An 18,846-nucleotide genomic window follows, 5' to 3' on the forward strand; every position below is an offset into this window, starting at 1 on the left:
CGACAAAAAATGTGTGAGCCTCTGTGCATAAAAATTGGTAATTCTTCAATTAACACTAGCTCAGAACCTGTAAAATTTCTGGGTATATTACTCGATGAGCACATGACATGGAAACCACACTGTGAAAATGTGGTTTCATATTTAAGTTCCATGAACTTTTTATTTTTAAATCTTAGAGATGTCTTAACGAGACAACAGTTGTTAAGTTTATATCATGCTCGTGTAGATTCACATATTCGTTATGGTATTTGTTTATGGGGTGACTCCACTCTGTCCCAAGCAATACTTAAAGTTCAAAAGAAAATAGTAAGAACAATAGCTGGCCTTTCTAGCACGCATAGTTGTAGAGGTATTTTTGTTGAGCTCAATATTTTAACTGTTACGTCGTTATATATTTTGGAATTGTGTGTATATGTTTATAAAAACAAAAATAAGTTTATGCTGAATCGTGATATTCACTCTGCTAATACTAGAATTGGGCATCACTTCCATTTGTCATTTGCAAGATTATCGATTGCTTCAAGATCTCCTGACCACATTGGCTTAAAAATTTATAATTCTCTCCCGGAAAATATTAAGTCTTGTAAAAACTTGCATGTTTTTAAACATATTTTAAAAAAGTTTTTGATCGATAGGTGTTACTATTCTCTTCCAGAATATTTTAAATTGTAAGTTTTTTTTTTAAATTTTATGACCTTTAACTGCTAAATGTTTTTATTCAAGTAGCGGATGTTTCTTTTTTTTGTTTTGTTCGTTTTTTGAATTGTTTTTGTGTTTAATGTTTTCATATTTACAATTATTATTTTTTATATGTAATAATAGTGTACAGTTTTACTGTATCATTATATTGACTATTGCTATACATGTATTAATGTATATGTGCAAAATAAATAAACTAAACTAAACTAAAGAAACATAGAAATCTAAAAAAAAAATTTGGTAAATTTGGAACGAATACATTGAAGATGAATTTTTCGGGACACAACGTCTGAATCTGGTTCGAGCTGAGGTAGTACAGTATTAGGGGTCATGAAGGCTTCCAAAAAATGTAATAAAATTTCCAGGGTCGTATTTAAAAAAATTAAGTTGATGATGGTCCGGGAGAGATAAAACGTTACACATAAAAATTGATTATGCTATTCGATGGAGGACAAAAAGTTGCCATGAGAAAGTGTTATTTTTTTAATATCACCTCAAACAAGGCTGAAATTAAACAAAAACGGATTTCCAGAATTTCGGTTGTTTTCAAATACATATTTCGAAAACTAATCATGTGAGCTTTGATTTTTTAGAGGCATAATGTTCGTATCACTTATCGTTTCCGAGATCCCTGTAGTGAGAAGAGAATTTGTAACAGCCTGTATAACCTCACAGAAAAAAATGGTAATAGAATTTATTTGAGATTTATAACAAAGTAAACATTAATTTGGATATTAATCGACCATTTTTTTTTATTATATTTTTTTTAATTAATAGTAATTCAGAATTCGGAAAACCAACCAATCAACCAAACAAACCAACCTAAGACAAATTCCAGTGTTTCCAGTTTTAACAAAAAGAACAAAAATGAGTTTTAAGGGATTTTATTTGGTATATGTGGGTTTAATTTTGTTTAGACTTCTATAGCTGGCTTAAAAATAGAAACAAAAAATTATTTTTCAATATTTGTTCAAAAAAACTTACCTAAATTATTTAATAAGTATTTTGTTATTTCTCTATTTTCGAACGTTTTGTGCAAAAAACGGTACAAAATATTTCATTTTCAAATTACCGCGTTGGATGACATTAGTGAGAGTTTGTTTGTTAGAATTATTTTTTAGTAACTATAACGATAACCGATTCTATAATCTCAGAAGCAAGACAAATAAGTACATGAACTTTTTCTTCGTACTTTGTCATTTTTGTTGCAGCTCCTATATGCTAAAGTTAGCTTCAAAATACATGTAAACAAAACGTACAACTTCCATAAACTATTTAGATAAATCGTTGTTCAATTTCGTTTTTGTAATTTCTAGTTTCGGTGTTGAAAGTAAACAAAACAAATAATTGAAGCCACCTATATCCTCGGATCTTATATTTTCGCTCTCCATTATATTCCAGTTTGCGGTTTGAAGATAACTATGGCATGTTGTATTAATTTTATTTGAGAATATGTAATAATTCATCAGCATAAATATTTGCTACAAAGTTTTCGACTGAATTTTGCCCTACTAAGTACTCCTGTACTTTATACTGACGTAATTGAAATATATCGAATACTTAGCCTTAAATTTATTCGATACATTACAGAACATTAGAGTGTACATTCATAAAAATTTAAAAAAAAACAATAATTTTAAACAATCCTGCATAATTTTATGACGATGAGAAGAAACGATTTTTTGTCTTAAACCTAAATTATTTTACTGCGTAATACTTTTCTTTATTTTCTTTTTAGTTTAATTTATAATAAAATTTATTTCAGGTGGTCTAAAATTCTTTTCAAATTAAATATAATTTTGTATGCTTTTAATATCCTTATAAGCATTATTCTTAGGCAAGAGTGCTGTTTAATTAAAAGAAACAAAACATTTTTATGCTGTAATTCTGCTGTAAACATTTTATCACATAATGTTAAAAGTGTAAATAATACACAAATTAATGGTTTCGCTTCATATATTTTTATTTTCTTTAAATCCATACCAGTTTATTTTAGCACCTCTTATAAGAAATGAAAGAAAATAAAACAAGAAATTTATCTTCATACGGCGAGTGTAACTAGTTCAAATAGATCATTACAGTACATTTAAATCTTTTACTGTCCATACTACTAGCAATAAAACTTATTTGCAGTCTGGACTAAATTATTTTTGTGTACAATCTCCCACATACGCAGAAATACCACATACGTAGAAAAGTGCCACTTTTGTTATTTTATACTTCTTTGTGTACTTATATACAGCGTGTCTTTAAAATACTAAGACATCGTAAGTTCAGAGATTCCTTAGATCAAAATAATATATTAATTAATATTGCTCTCTTAGTGTAGCACCACGTCATATTTCTTCATATAATGTTAACAGTTTGTGACAGATACTTCTTAATTAATGTAGTATGAATCTTTATTTATTTCAGCGTATTCCTAAACCTTGTTTTTTGGATCGCCACACCTTTGACCATCCTATAACTTATTTTATAGTATGCCTATAACTATTTCATTTATATTTTTTAATACAATATCCATTCTTTTAATTTTTTATCTCTTGTGAAAATTTGATTTGTTGGTTCTTTATTATTAATATGTAGGAAAATATTTACTTCTTCGATCAACTTCACTTTAGAAATAGAAAATAATTACATAACTCTTTCCAGATATCTTAAATTAAAAAAAATACAACATAAACAATTTACACTTACATATTACCTATCTAAATTTTTATTTTAATTATAATGTTGAATTAAAGACGTACTTTATTACAAATATTTATTTGTCCTGTCCTGTCGACAGTATTTAAGAATATTGCTAGTAAAGCAGATTGTCTAACAATAAGACAACAAACAGAAACTAGGTATATACACGATAAAAGTTCCATGTATTCCTATACTATCAGAAAAATTAAGGAGAATATGTTACAAATTTAATATTAGAATAATTTTTTAAACAACTAATACCTTACGGACGGTTTTGTAAGATGCGTCAATAAAATGATATAATAATAATCAAATAATTTTATAGTAAAACTTGTGAAACTTGATTATATTGGAGAAATCTATATCAACCTACATATATTAAATTAGATGAACATAAAATTTAAAAGTTTAAAAATAAAAAGCGAGAATCTGAGAAATGAAAAATTTGCGGACACCTTTGGAAAAAGGTCATATTATTCGAATGACTGATCCTTTTGACGCAAGGACGTAATTAATTAATATTTTATTTTTTCTAAGATGGCAAAAAATCCAATCAACAGAAAAAATATGAAAAAATTATGGTTTCAAGGGACGATTTGGGTAAATTTCAATACTCGTTAACTTTTGTACACATGTTGATATATTGCTATAGATATTATTTTAGTGCAAAGATTCTCTGACCTTACATTGCCCACGTACTGTTAAGACACACGGACAACTGAGTGGAGTAGACAGTAATTGTTAGAATCTTACTTACATTGCACAGTAAAAAATTGAATGTTCAATATTGCATCGAAATAATGTTTAAAACTGCTTCATATTTATTCACACTTATGAGTGTAATATGCACTATGCTCAAAAGTTGTTAAAAAATTAAATGCAACAATTAATTACATCATTATTTATTATTTATTTATTTATCACACTAAATCTAATTGCAGTTCAGGAGTTAGAAGAAAAATAAATATAATTTTGTAGGTATATAAAAAAAGAAAATACAAAAAAATTGAATATAAGACTGGACACAATTACAAAGAGAAAAACAGAAAAGTAATAATTAGAGTAAGGATTATATAAAACGGCAAAAAGTGACTAACTAAAATAACATAAAAGTATCAACAATGATTAATTGTAACTTGATCCAAAAGAATAAAGTTTTTTAATCGGGGCTATGCTGCAGTGAAATATATCAATAAACCCACATACGCTGTTACAATTAGTACAGATTTTGACTAAAGGAGAGAATTTCTGTTAGACCGAAATGCATGGAAACTTTATCCTGAAGGATATCCTTCGTATGTGAAAGTTAAACAATTGTAGTATGCTCTGAATCAACTTAAAAATAAAAAGTCGCTTCCACCCTCGAGTGAACTATATGAAAACCTATTTAGATCTTCATTGGGATATCCAATGACAGGATAGACCCGATTATCCCTGATGCAGAGAAGTCTGAATCCCCTCTATACTATTATAGTTATTATAATATAGACAGTAAAGTAAGCTTTATATTCAAGTTTGGATCTAATGAAGAAATTATATTTTTAAACCATAATGTTATTGAAATCTCGAGAAAAGCAAGCAATATAACCAAATGTTTTAAAACAAGCAATTAATTATTATATAAACAAGCAATGAGAAAGATAGTTTCGAGTCGAATAAAACTCCGTGATTTTAAGACCCCTTTTATGCACGCCTTTTTCTCCTCTCAACGCGGAGTTGACAAAAACGCCGCGTTTCAAGATACCCTGAACAGAGTTACTACGTTTATGCATTTTACGCTCGTTTATTTGCTCTCGCGTTTTCAATTCTGTCGCGATGGCTTTACNTGTTTTAAAACAAGCAATTAATTATTCTATAAACAAGCAATGAGAAAGATAGTTTCGAGTCGAGTAAAACTCCGTGATTTTAATGCTATTACTTCTTGGAAATAAGGGATTATTCAAAGTATAGTTAAAAAGGTATTGTATTATGCTTAAAAAAATATTTAAAATTAGTTTATTGGATCTGTCATGCTCAGCACTGATCAGTCATATACGCTGCTAACAGTTGATTATAATTTTAAGTTATTAGCGTATAAAAGACAATATCGTTTATACGCTATACTTAAAAAGAGTGGTCCCAAAACTGAACCGTGTAGAACACCAGAGGCTATAATAAATTTATTCGATCTAATACCCTTGCACTTTACAAATAAAGACCAATTAGCAAGCTAACATATGGAAAATCTTATTAAATTTAAAGAAAAACCGTTTATGAAAGTTTCGATAATAGAAACCCATGCATGTGTGGATAATTATGTATCAATTTTAGTTGTTTTAGACGTCAGATTTAAGGTCTTTAACCTATTTCCTCATATCCTATTTTTTACTATGTAGGTACGTTTTTCAGTGCACTGTAACATGCACACCAGAATTTTAAATATGCACAGTTGGCTTAAAACAAATTCTTTCTATCTGGTGCATACAATTGAGACTCGTATTCTTTGAACACGGATTTAATTAAAACTGCACACAGTTCTCCCTCCTGATATACCACGCACTATTAAAGTTGCCCTACTTTTATAATCGAGCTTGCGTTCACGCACGTACTTATGAGTCTGCACGTGCTAATTAGAAATAAATAATTTCAAGTTATGAGCATTGATATGGCCCCGTTACAGTGGCGGATCCGGAGGGATATGGAAATGTGGCGAAGAAAGCGATTAACGTTCCTTTATCTCTTATTTTTATTAGTCATTTTTAATTTTATGCTTTTTGTTGTTAAATATGAATTTGTTGTTATTGCAGACTTATCAATACAAAAACTTGTTGGAGGTTAAAGAGAAAATAGAGTCGTCAAATAAATAATATCTGAAGTTGAATAGAATTACAGTTACGGATTATATAAACATTAAGTACAGCAAACAGTCAAGTCAAATTTAAAATCAATTTAAAAACGTTCCTTAGCCATTTTTAGGAAGAAATCTTGTATAAACAATAGTCCAAAATTACAAGTTTTTGAGGTTAAAAATGTTTAGTTCTTCCTTTTAATTTCCTTATTAGTTATTTAAACTACAAAATGTATATTAACCTAACTGTATTATTATTGTTACAAAATATCTTTTGGTACATGAATAAGTTCATTTACCTATAATTCATGAATATGTTCATCAATTCAGTGATGCAGGGAGTGCAATATTTAAATGTGTACCAAATTTGAATCAGACATGTGGGTTCTCAGAGATAAATAAAAAATACTATGTAATATTTTTAATTAAAATTTACATTAAGAATTTTTTGACTAAGTCAAGTGATGCAAATTCAATAGTTTTTCTTGAGGAATCTGTTGCTGTGTGACGTCTGTTTTCTGGGACACCCTATATATGACATGGTATACGTATGTAATGTCATACTTATATCGGTGTTCTAAAATTCACGCAAGATTTGAATTTGGCGCCATTTGTGCTGTAACCTGTTGCCAAAGAAAAAAAGAAGAAAGCGTGACACTAACACTTCAGGGTTACTAAAAATGGGGCGCTAGACGAAAAAACGTATTGCATTTCCATTGTAGAGCAATATTTTAAAAATAATGAAGGTTTGGCAGCTACAGTTCGCAATTTTCATACAAAATATGATCGGAATAGTGATTTAACTTCATAAACTGTGAAGAGATTAACTGAAAAATTCAGGGAGACTGGATCAATTAGTGATCTTAAACACTCTGGTTGTCCTTCAACAAGTCGTTCAATACAAAACATCGAAGCAGTTCGTGAGAGTGTTGCTGAGAGTCCAGGAACATCAATTCGGCATTATGGTCACTACGGCGTATTCCCATACAAGATTTGCATCTACATGCTTACAAAGTTCAGTTGACTCGAGAACTGAAGTCACGTTACCACGCAGAGCGAAGAGAGTTCGTTGAATGGATTATAGAAAAACAGCGATGAAGCTTATTTTCATTTTGATCACTTCGTTAATCGACAAAATCCACGAGTGATTGTTGATAAACAAATGCATTCACAACATGTTACTGTTTGGTACAGATTTTTTGCTGAAGATATCTTCCGAAAATTCTTCTTTGAAAACGCGGCTGGTCAAGCAATAAACAGTTAATAGTGCTCGCTATCGCGATATGGTAATCCAGTTTTTGTGTCTAAATTGCAAGATATGGATGTAGACCACATGTGGTTTCAATAAGACGGTGCCACATGCCATACAGCCCGAGAAACAATTCAATTACTGCATGAGTTATTTCCTGGCCTTGTAATTTCCCGTTTCAGTGATCAGAATTGGGCACCAGATCACGCGATTTAATGTATTTGGACTTTTTTCATTGGGATTTGAAGTCTAAGGTTTATGCCAATAAGCCTACGCCATGCACGGCTCGAAAGGGGAAATTGAGCGTGGTATCAACAAAATTCAGCCGTGTTTTTGCAAAACGGTTATTGAAAGTTTCGACGAAAGTGTGCGTATATGGCAACAAGTCTGTGGAGATCATTTACCTGATTTGCTACTTTATGTTTCAATACAAAATTACAATTTTTAAATAAAAACCTGTTTTCTATCAAAATTACTTCTTACGTGAATTTTGGGACACCCTTTATATGCAAGTGAATGTATTCTTGGATTAAAGTATGTTTTCGGGAAATACCTTTTGAACAATAAAAATTGAAATGGGTTAAAATACTTTTAAGTAATCATACTAATAAAATTTTACAGTTTTGTTTACTGGCAATTATATTTCGTAAATGCAAATGATTCGTGCCATTAGAAATTGGTTTCCAATCGAATCGATAATTTAATATACATTACCAAAATTTGAGTCCCCTTTCAAACCAACGCATTCGCCATAATATATAATATGATTTTCGTCCCACAATAATGACAAAATGCCATGTAGACCCACTCGAGATTCTGTCATTAGTGCATCTATATTTGTTTATTTCTATTATTAGATCATCAATAAATGATTCTGTTTATATTGTCGTATCGAGATCAATTCAATTTCCAGTAACCATAATGGTTTGCTCATAAATAATAAATTTGTTGTTATTTTTAGAATTCATTGCCTAATTTGTAATAATAATTTATATCAAATATAAGTATGTTGTTACGTATTATCTATAAATATTACTATGGTAGGTATGTCCTACTATTGCTTTCAAGTTAAATATTTGTGGTAAAACCAGATTGCGCTGTATACATTATATTTTTTTAATATGTAAACCAGAACAGGTGTATCTACAACTTCAACAAGACGGCTTATTTAACATATGATTAACTATCCAATTGTATATACTGGCAATAGTTATACAGTACGTCTGTAGACTTATACTTTAATTGCCCTTTTCCTTTATAATCACTTTATGTTTACGGGATGTAACTATCATCAATGAGGATTTTTATTTTACATAGAAAGAAATGTTTTTATACTGCCCGAAAAGCTCTTTTATAGAGTGTTCCAATGAATTTGTTATATATTTTTCTTTTATTAATTGTTTGTTTTTAAGACTTAAAAAAATCTGAGCGTTCAATACTTTAATAAATATGTAAAAAGGTATTTATTAAAAAACATCACAAAGAAAAATTATATTGGTATGTAAATAAATGAATAAAACTAAAAAACTATTTACCGAGATAGACATTTTAATTTTCACACGAATATTTAAAAAAGAGATATCATTTTGTTACTAACTTGATGGTGCTCATACATCGATTGTAGTTCTTTGGGTTTTCAAGATATTTTTAAATCTGAATTTTTGTCAACTTTTGAACTATTATAAATTGTCTTATTTTCTTATGGGTATCACAGGGAACGAATAGAGCATATTTAGCTTTCCAACAGTGTATCTTAAGCGGAAAATCAATACCACGACGGAAAAACTTATAATAATACAAATAATTATTATGTTCCAGTAAGTCTGTTAATATCGCATACTTTTTAGCACAAGAGTCACCTTAAATGATATTTAATGAAATAATAATATAATAAACAATAATTAATTAATGCTGACATTCAACATTATTGTATCAAAATTTATTATCCTCAATCATACGTTACCTGTTTTAAGTTCTGAAAAAAGTTTTAAAGTTTTAAACGTTGTTGGAAAGTTAAAAATATTATTTTCGTTTCGCTTATGAAATAATATGGTGCTCATAAAGCAAGCCGTTGTTGACGGTTTCTAGAAAAATTGAAATAAAAGCTTGCATAATGTAGCAATTAAAGATTTTCAAATAATGCAACGTGTGCTTTTGTTGAAAATATGTCGAAAATCGTAAAAGTTATAGCAGGTTTGTTGGTGTCATTATCTTAATGATTAAACAATTTTGTTGTTAACAGTTTTTCTATCTCTTATAGTTTGCGCCATCAAAGTGACCCACTAGATATATGAAATCATTATGGAAAATGAAAAATTGAAAATAAAAGTTAATATGTTCTAGCATTTTTTTCCAGGAATACAAAAAAAACATAATTCGTTATTGAGCTTATGTCACTTTATGGACGTACTGTATAGACCACCAGAGTGTATAATAAAATCGTAATATGATAAAATTTCAAGAAAATTTAAATACTTAAACAAAATACTTTTAATTCTAAATAATTTTGCCTTTATTAAAAGTATTTTGTTTTATGTACTCGTATTTCATTATTATTCTTATTCAATATATGGATTTCCATAGAGAAAAAATTAACAATCAATTAAATTTATGAGGGACTTAAAATGTGGAAACCCTAGATATAACAGATGTGGGTACGGCAACCGCTTGGCTAGTAGTTTCGAGACACAAATTATGTAGCAATTTTCGTTGAAATTGCATGTTACCTACTTGGAAACGCCATATGTGGTAAAACTCAACGTAAACTCAATCTAGTTTAGACTCTCTTCACTCTAATGGCTACGTAAGACTTTTATCTTCTACGACTGAGATGTTTAGTAGATCTTTCGTATAATTCTAAAATTTTAATATAAAACTTTTATTCGGTAGCCCCTAGAACCAATATGTTAAGTCGACATATGTTTTTGATGTTAAATTAATTATTATTATTATTGTCAGCATTAATAACTAACAATCAGCACTGTCTACCGATATTGAATCAATTAATCTTAATCTTAATTAATTAATCAAATGTTCCTCTTTTATTCATATGTCTCTTTAATGTATTATTTTGTTTATTATTAGGTTATTAATATTATTTATATTTGTTACAAGTATGTATTTACTTTTCAACTGTTACCCTGTAAATTAATTTTCCGTATGGTAAATGGAAGAAATAAATAAAGAAATAACAAATTATAGGCTTATTTAAAGTTCTATTTTATATGTTACAAATAATGTAACTTATATAGATTTCATTATTTATCCGTATTATACAGTGTGTTCCACTTTGAGAAACACTCCCTTCTATTTTTGAACGCATGTAATTTTTGGTGTTATTTTAATTTCATGGTTTGCTATAAAAAAACAAAGAACATTTTTCTTTCAATAGCTGAGTGTTTGTTTTTCGAGCCGGCACCGTGGGATCTCAGAGATGTTTGACCTGTTAGTCCGGGAGTTAACGACAGATTTCTTTACACCATTTCCGCAAGCTTCATTTTTTTTGTATGCGTTATACGTGTAACGTACAATAGTAATAAAAACGTCTGCCACCGCATCCCCGCGACAGGGGGTTATGGGAGGGTTACAATTGCAGCAAAAAATCAACAAAAAAATGTATAGTAGCATACGCGAAACTTATTGTACGTATCAGTTGAAACATAAGAAGTTTAGAAAATATCGTCTGCCACCTAAATTCCACAACAAAACTCGTCTGCCACCCACATAAGTAAGCGCAAAAAAATATTTAAAAAATTTATATCCGCATTGATGAAATTAATTGAAATGCTTCTTTTTATAGCAACAAACACGAAAATAATAGTCTGTTACTAATAAGATATAATAAAGATCGTCTGCCAAGCTTATGAAGCTGAATCTTTATCGGCCTGAAAGACGATCGTTGTTATACGGCGATATTTTCTTATGTTTAACTTCTATGTTTCAACTGATACGTACAATAAGTTTCGCGTATGCGGCTATACATTTTTGTTGTTGATATTTTGCTGTAATTGTAACCCTCCTGTAACCACCTGTCGCGCGGGTGCGTCGGCAGACGTTCATATTAGTAGTATACAGGGTGGTCCGAATTTTATGCAGGAAACTTCGAGGGCAGATAGATCTCTTTAAAATAATAGGTGTTTACCTTATAAACATAGGTCTGGAACGGCACCGTTTTAGAGATACAGGGTGTTGAAGTTGTTAATAAAAATTGATTTTTTGCTTATATCTCCGGAAACCGATTTCAATAAAATTTAGTGCAGATATTGTATGATAGTAGGCCTTGTATTCCCTAAAATATGAGCTTTAAAGGTTCAACCAGTGGTGTACAACTGGACAGGATCACCCCTTTTTTATAAAAAAAACAACGCCACTGTATTTTTTACATGCTATTGTAACGGATTTATATTCTATTGCACAAAATACGTAAAAAAGGTAACTTGAACTTTTTCCCTAAAGTTCACCCTTCTCAAGATAAACATACCAACACAATCCCCTTCTAGCAGACACTTCTAACCGTAATATTATAAGAATATTTATGTTTATGCTTAAAAGTAAGTGCAATTTGTAAGAATATCAACAAAATTCTTTACACTCGTCGCTTTAATCTTTTTGGATTAAAACAATATTTGGAAAATCACGACGGAAAAATAAAAGGCGCAGAAATGAAATTTTAGGAGCATTTGACGACGATCCTCGGCTAAGTACACGACGAACGCCTCGGCAAATTGGGGTGAGTAAATCGAAAATTTGAAAAGTTCTACATAAGGATGGCAGAAATCCGTAGCATTTACAACCTGTGCAAAATTTACTTCCGGAAGCTGAAGAGAGACGCCTGAATTTTTATCAGTGGTTATTAGAATTCTTACCAGAAATACTTTGAACCGATGAGGCTGCGTTCACAAGGCGAGGGGTGGTGAATTTTCACAATTTGCATATTTGGTCAGAAAATCCTCATGAAATTCGGACAAAATCTTTTCAATACGAATTTTCTGTGAAAGTATGACTCGGAATAATTTGTAATAAAGTATGTGGACCTTTCTTCTTGCCAACCCATTTAAATTCTCAGTCATTTCCAAACTTTCTAGAAAACCATCTATTTAAATTATTAGAGGATATTCCATTAAATATACGACAAAATAGCTGGATACAAATGGATAGTGCTCCTTGAGGAGAATAATACAAGAATTGCTTAATGACAATTATATGGGGTGATGGATAAGCAGAAGACCAAATGCCACTGTCAACCATAATGGTGGAGAGGGTCCATTGTCTTGGCCAGCCATATCGCCAGATCTAAACCCCCTGGATTTCTATGTTTGGGGTTACCTATCTGAAAAGTAAAGTTTACTCTACTCCAATAGATACTAGACTACAACTACTGTAGCGAATAGAAGACAGGTGCAATGAATTAAACGAAAACCACCACAAATTATTAGCTTCAATTAGTTCCATTAATAGAAGATGTCAGAAATGTATGAATGTGGGTAGTTCGCATTTTGAACAATTGCTGTAAATACGTAACGTTAATTTTGTTTCTTGTTTAATTGTTGTTGCTTGGTAAATGAATTTTCATTATTATTTTGATTTAAATTGTTGTTATTTGTAAAGATTAGGCTTCCAGGGGAAACTAAAACACCCCAGGAACACTACCTCACAGGTGATATGGAAAGAATTTTGTGATGTACTTATAAATTGCACTTTTAAGCATAAACATAGATATGCTTGTAATATTATGGATTGAAGTGTCTACCACAAGGGGATTGTATTGGTATGAATAACTTGAAAATGGTGAATCTTAGGGAAAAAAATCAAGCTACCTTTTTTACGTATTTAGTGCATTAGAATATAAATCCGTTACAATAACTTGTAAAAAATATAATGGCGTAGTTTTTTTCATAAAAAGGGGGTGACCCCTGTCCAGTTGTACACCACTGGTTGAACCTTTAGGGCTCATATTCTAGGGAATACAAGCTCCACTATCATATATTATCTGTACCAAATTTTATTGAGATCGGTTAATAAATTCCGAAGATACAAATAAAAAATCAATTTTTTTTAACAATTTCAACACCCTGTATCTCTAAAACGAGGCCGTTCCAGACCTATGTTTATAAGGCAAACTCCTATTATTTTAAAGAGATCTATTTGTCCTCGAAGTTTCCTGCATAAAATTCGGACCACCCTGTATATTACACACATAACACATAAAAAAAAATGAAGCTCGCGAAAATAACCCGGAAATTTCTGTCGTTAACTCCCGGACTATATGTATCATTAGCGAGGGAATTTATTTATTTCAAATTTTGCTCTTCATCACTTTTATCGGACCTTGTTATAAACAGCTCTTTTCATATTTCTGTAGAAAAAGTTGATATTGGTTATTTTTTTGTTTTAGTGGAAATACCAACTTATCAGCTTTCGCAAAGAGTACTTTGTACAAGAGTACTACTAAATTCAGTAAAAATTAAGAAGCTTAAAAATTCACTATTTAAATTAATTTGAATAGTGCCTGAAGAATTTGAAGTAAATCTCACTCTTCTTCGTGTGCAAATTGCATTAGTTTTTATAAACTTTGACATCAATAGAAATTTAAGAATTAATAATTGAAGGATTATGGTTTTCTCAAAGCTTTTTGTGAGTGAAATGAAAAGTGAATATATTGGTGTTTCAACGAAAACAAAAAGTAAACTGTTATCCTAACCCCACATTTTAAGAATTATTTTCACGTTCTTATAAATAAAAGTAAACAATTTTATATGTAGGACTAAGCAAGTAAATGTTATAAGAATATTTACATGTGGAGTTGCATATAAAACAATTAGTATTTTCGTAGATTTCAGTACCTAAAACCTAGATGGTTTGATCGTTTTTTGCACCTGTTTATTCGTTTTACTGCGGCGTCTTTGAAAATACCCAGATGGCATGACATAACATTCCTATTATTTGATAAGCTTGTGTTTGTAATTATTTGTCTTTGTGGAAAACACTATTTAATGAATATGGTGCCCTTAATAAGAGGTACATTTTGGAAAGGCAGACTTTTGAATTTGAATAAAATTAACGATTCATTATATTGAGTCATTTTAGATTAGAATCAAAAGATAGTCTTTGTGTAATTGGCTTCATTGGTAAGGTAATAAAAAAAAAAGATATAGAGACAGATAGAAATTGGCTGATTTCAAGAAATAATCTATGTATTAAAAAACAATTAAGTAAACCAAGATTTGTTCATAGCACGAAACCAAGCTGGAAAAAAGCACGAGACGACTATATTATTTTTTTTCAAATGGGAGTCAAAATATTTATTTTATTATTGATCAATGACAATGTACGAGATGGCATACATTTTTGTAATTTATCGGTGTAGATTTTCGTTCACGTGAAATTCGATGTCAGAATTGTAATTAGTAATTACATACCTACAAAAACTGGCATCCAGAGTAATTAGGACCGAAACCAACATAAAACTGCTACATGAAATCGACTATTATTTACATAGCGAACATCGCATAATACAAACATATTTACCTACTTTAGAAGTTCAGATCAGTAGTCGAGTTGCTAACATACTTTCACTATTTACAATCAAAAAAAGAACACATCCTTCATTTTTAATTGCTCTCCGTCGAGCTAAAATCCGACAAGGTTTTGCGTAATTCTTTGATGCACCGACTTTATATGAAATGTTTAATTATAACATGGTTTGTTACGCAATCTGGTTAATTGCTGCTATTGATTCCGATTATCTGAGTGCCTCATAAGGAGGATGAAGTTTAACAAAAACATAAATTTGTTGAAGAACGTTTAAAAATAACATTTTTTATAAATTAATACCTAATAAGTAGAACTGAATGAATAGTGCAATACATTATTTTCAAATCGCGTCTCCAATAAGGGAACCTTTTTGCATAGGGTGTAAAAAAAAGTATTTAGCGAAACTCTAACGGTGGATTCTATATTACAAATCAGCAAAAAAGTTTCTATAAACAGGTTTCTGGAAACGTATCGTTTTCGATATACAGGGTGTTGCAGTTTGAAAAAAAAATGGTGGTTTTGCAATTACAAAAAAACGACGATTTCTTTCAAATTTGACTACGGATTTGGCTTTAATTTTTTATTGATGTGTGACACATGTTTGTTACATAAGGGGTGGAATTTCAAGAGGGGACGTAGTTATCTTCGCTTTCAATGTTCTTCTAAGTCGCATCAAATGTGACTCACTGTGTAGAGTACTAGCAGCTTTACGAACATATTATATTTGTTACATGTTGCTAGAATGCACCGTTTTCAGATTGTTCCACCACGTCAAAAGTGTCAAAATATCGAATTATTTTGAAAATAAAATTTTTTCTTAACCAAATAACAAGTTATCTATGAATGAAATGACGTATAATTTACACGGCATCCTGTGACTGATTTTTGCAGCTTAAAATTCTGAACACCCTGTATATAGAAATCGAAGCATTTCTGGACACATTTTTACAATTTTTTTTCGTTAATTTGTAACATATGACCCACTTAAAATTTGGACAAGAATTTTACTTCACACTCTAAACTTTTCTCTAAAAGTTGATAAGTTAGATATACTTTTAAGGAAGGGATGATAGAGTACATTATGTTTTGTTGCAATATCGTAAAAGTTCTTCGAAATAATCCAAACTAATTTAATCAATATTGTTCAAATTCCACTTCTTTCTATTAGACTAGGCGGTATCTGTTTTGGTTTGGGTGAATCTTATGTCCACGGAAAATTTTGGCTTTTTGACTTTCAAGTATCACTAGAAATGAAAATTTTTCTATGCGCATGAAAAAAAAACCTAGACTTAACTTTTGGCGGCATAATATGCTAAAAAAAATTGAAAAATGTCATATTTTTCTTCCTATGTATCATTTCAAGAGTTGATTTTAGGCGAAAATGGAAGAGGAAAAATTTGTTTGTAATTAAATTTTTTACAAAATATGACTAGTTCCAAATCGAATGAATCATGATTATTATTGTAAAAATCGTCAAAAGTGGGGTTAAGAAACATTACTTTTTAGGGAATTTTTTTGGGGTCTTTAAATTTTGTATAGGACCTTCATAGTTGGCTCAAGAAAACTTCATGTTATGTAGAATCATCACACCAAATTTCATCAAATCGGTTAGATAGATTTTGCATAATAATTTTGCAATACAAATTCTGAAAAAAAATTTGCAAATTTTCAAAATTTTGCACAGCAAAAACCAAGGCCCTTAGATACTTGAAAATTTAATTAATCACATATAGAAGAGCTCTCAAGCTTTCAAACGCACTTTGAAAAATTCGAATCCGCCAATTAGGAGAGCTTTGGCGCTTGTTTAAACATTGGTTTAATTTTTTTTCAAAATTTGGATTCCAAAATTATTATGCAAAATCTATCAAACCGATTTTGATGAAATTTGGTGTGATGATTCTACATAACATGAAGTTTTCTTGAGCCAACTATGAAGGTTCTATACCTAATTTAAATACCCCAAAAAATTCCCTAAAAAGTAATATTTTTTATTCACCCAAATATGGGTGAGTTTGAAACAGATACCGTCAGGACTATATAGTTTTCTTGGTTAAATGTAGTTTTAAGGGGTGATTATCACTATTTCATATTTTTTTTCACATATTTTTTTGAGTCTTTAAAAATATGAATCTTGACTATTACAGAAGAAAAAAGTATTCCCTTTTAGAGAAATTGGGGGTTTACAGATGTTCAAATGTGAATTTATAAAATTTCTCAGTTGTAATTTAGTCTCAGTTTGTGCATATCAGCATATTTGCTTAATCCTAACATATTTTATTCTTATCAAGTAGCATATTATGTGTAATATATGTTGACTCTTTGAAAGTGAGTGAACAAAAAAGTGTAGAAAAAGAAATGTTAATTATAATATGACGCAAGAACGTTTGGTGTAAGTAAAAAAAAAAGATAAGGTTTTCTGAGGTCAACCTTCAAATCTCATTAAAATTAAGATCAGTTTAAGATTTGACACAAGGATCTTAGATATCCTATCTTTTAATTATCTTGTAGAATTTAGGGGATTTTTGTACTTATTCCGGTTGAAATTCCGGGTAATGAATGAGTGTTTTTGTGGTACAAGTAATACATCACACCTGTAGCTGATTAACACGCACATGGCAAGTGGCCTTTTTTGTTCACAAAAAATCGTCAAGGTTTTCTTATGCAGTACGGACCAGAATTACTCTGCTTTTAGGAAGCACATTTTTATGTTTCAATGGAGTTCAAAAAAATTTATATTGAGAGAAATATTTTTTTAATTATTTTCTCTGGAATTGAAGAATATTTAACTTCATTTGATAAAAATTGAATTTGTCTAAATTAGCTTAATATCTTTAGGATAAAGCAAAACAATTTTTTTTTTCATATAACCATTTTTGTAAAATATTCACGATTGAAAGTAAAAACTGTGGCAACATTAGTAGCGCTTTTATCAAAACCAACAATTTTGTTTCAAGTTTCCAATAATTGGTCATTTCCTGAACTTATCCAACAGTTCTAAATTTATAAGTTTTATTTTCACCTGTCGGGTGACTTTAGTAATGCGTTTATTGAAATATTTTATACTATGAGTGATAGATAAACTGTTAACTGGGAAAAGTGTTTTCTACAGAGCCTTCATAAATGATTACAAGCCAAGTGACCGCTGGCGCTGAGCTTAGGTAACCAACATTGCGCGGCTGGTACTGTTAATTAAAAATCCCTAAAGGCTTTGGCACACAGAACGCGGTATGTCGCAGCGGGCAGCGATCTTGGATCGCGGCGGAAAGCGGGCATTTTATATTACACAGAAATGCATTTTAGCAGTCACACTGAAGGCGGGCTTACTTAAATCGTGCCGACAAGCGATACATTTGTACTGATTTACAGATTTTATAGCGTTCGTGGTGCATTTTGCAATATTTAGCTTTAAAAGATCATGTACTTCCTCAAACACGATCTTGACATGCGGAAATATTGGAAAAATCTATCTTCATGCGACTGCAGTTCAATACAGAGACGGTGGTCAGCATATTGTTCTCTTTTCTTATTGATGGCATGCACCCAACAACGTCTTTTCTTTTTCTATTTTTTTTTAGAGCAAAGAGAAGGATAATTTGCTCCTCGTCAGAGCTAATCATTGTGAACACAAACAGGAAGAACGAGAATTTCACGGCCTGTGTGGCATCATAGATCGCTTTCTCCCTACAAAGATCGCGCGAACGCTGCCCGCCGCGACAGTCCGCGTCCTATATGCCAAAGCCTTTAATCTTGGCGTCAGCAATATTAATGATTCGTTTACAATGAACAATGACAAACCGTTACGTCTACGCTTGAGAAATACGATCGTTGGATAGAAAAATTCGTGAAA

At 30.6% G+C, this 18,846-nt stretch overlaps 1 protein-coding gene across 1 annotated transcript in view; it reads right to left on the reverse strand.

The window, feature by feature from the left end:
• LOC108905770 (protein Skeletor, isoforms B/C-like) overlaps nt 1–18,846 on the reverse strand; it is a gene marked incomplete at its 3' end in the record, with an annotated part of 56,274 nt that overhangs the window by 20,305 nt on the left and 17,123 nt on the right. The gene's annotated exons all lie outside the window — the stretch shown is intronic.

The sequence above is a fragment of the Anoplophora glabripennis genome, unplaced genomic scaffold, assembly GCF_000390285.2.
Source record: "Anoplophora glabripennis isolate ALB-LARVAE unplaced genomic scaffold, Agla_2.0 scaffold26, whole genome shotgun sequence".
Lineage (NCBI taxonomy): Eukaryota > Metazoa > Arthropoda > Insecta > Coleoptera > Cerambycidae > Anoplophora > Anoplophora glabripennis.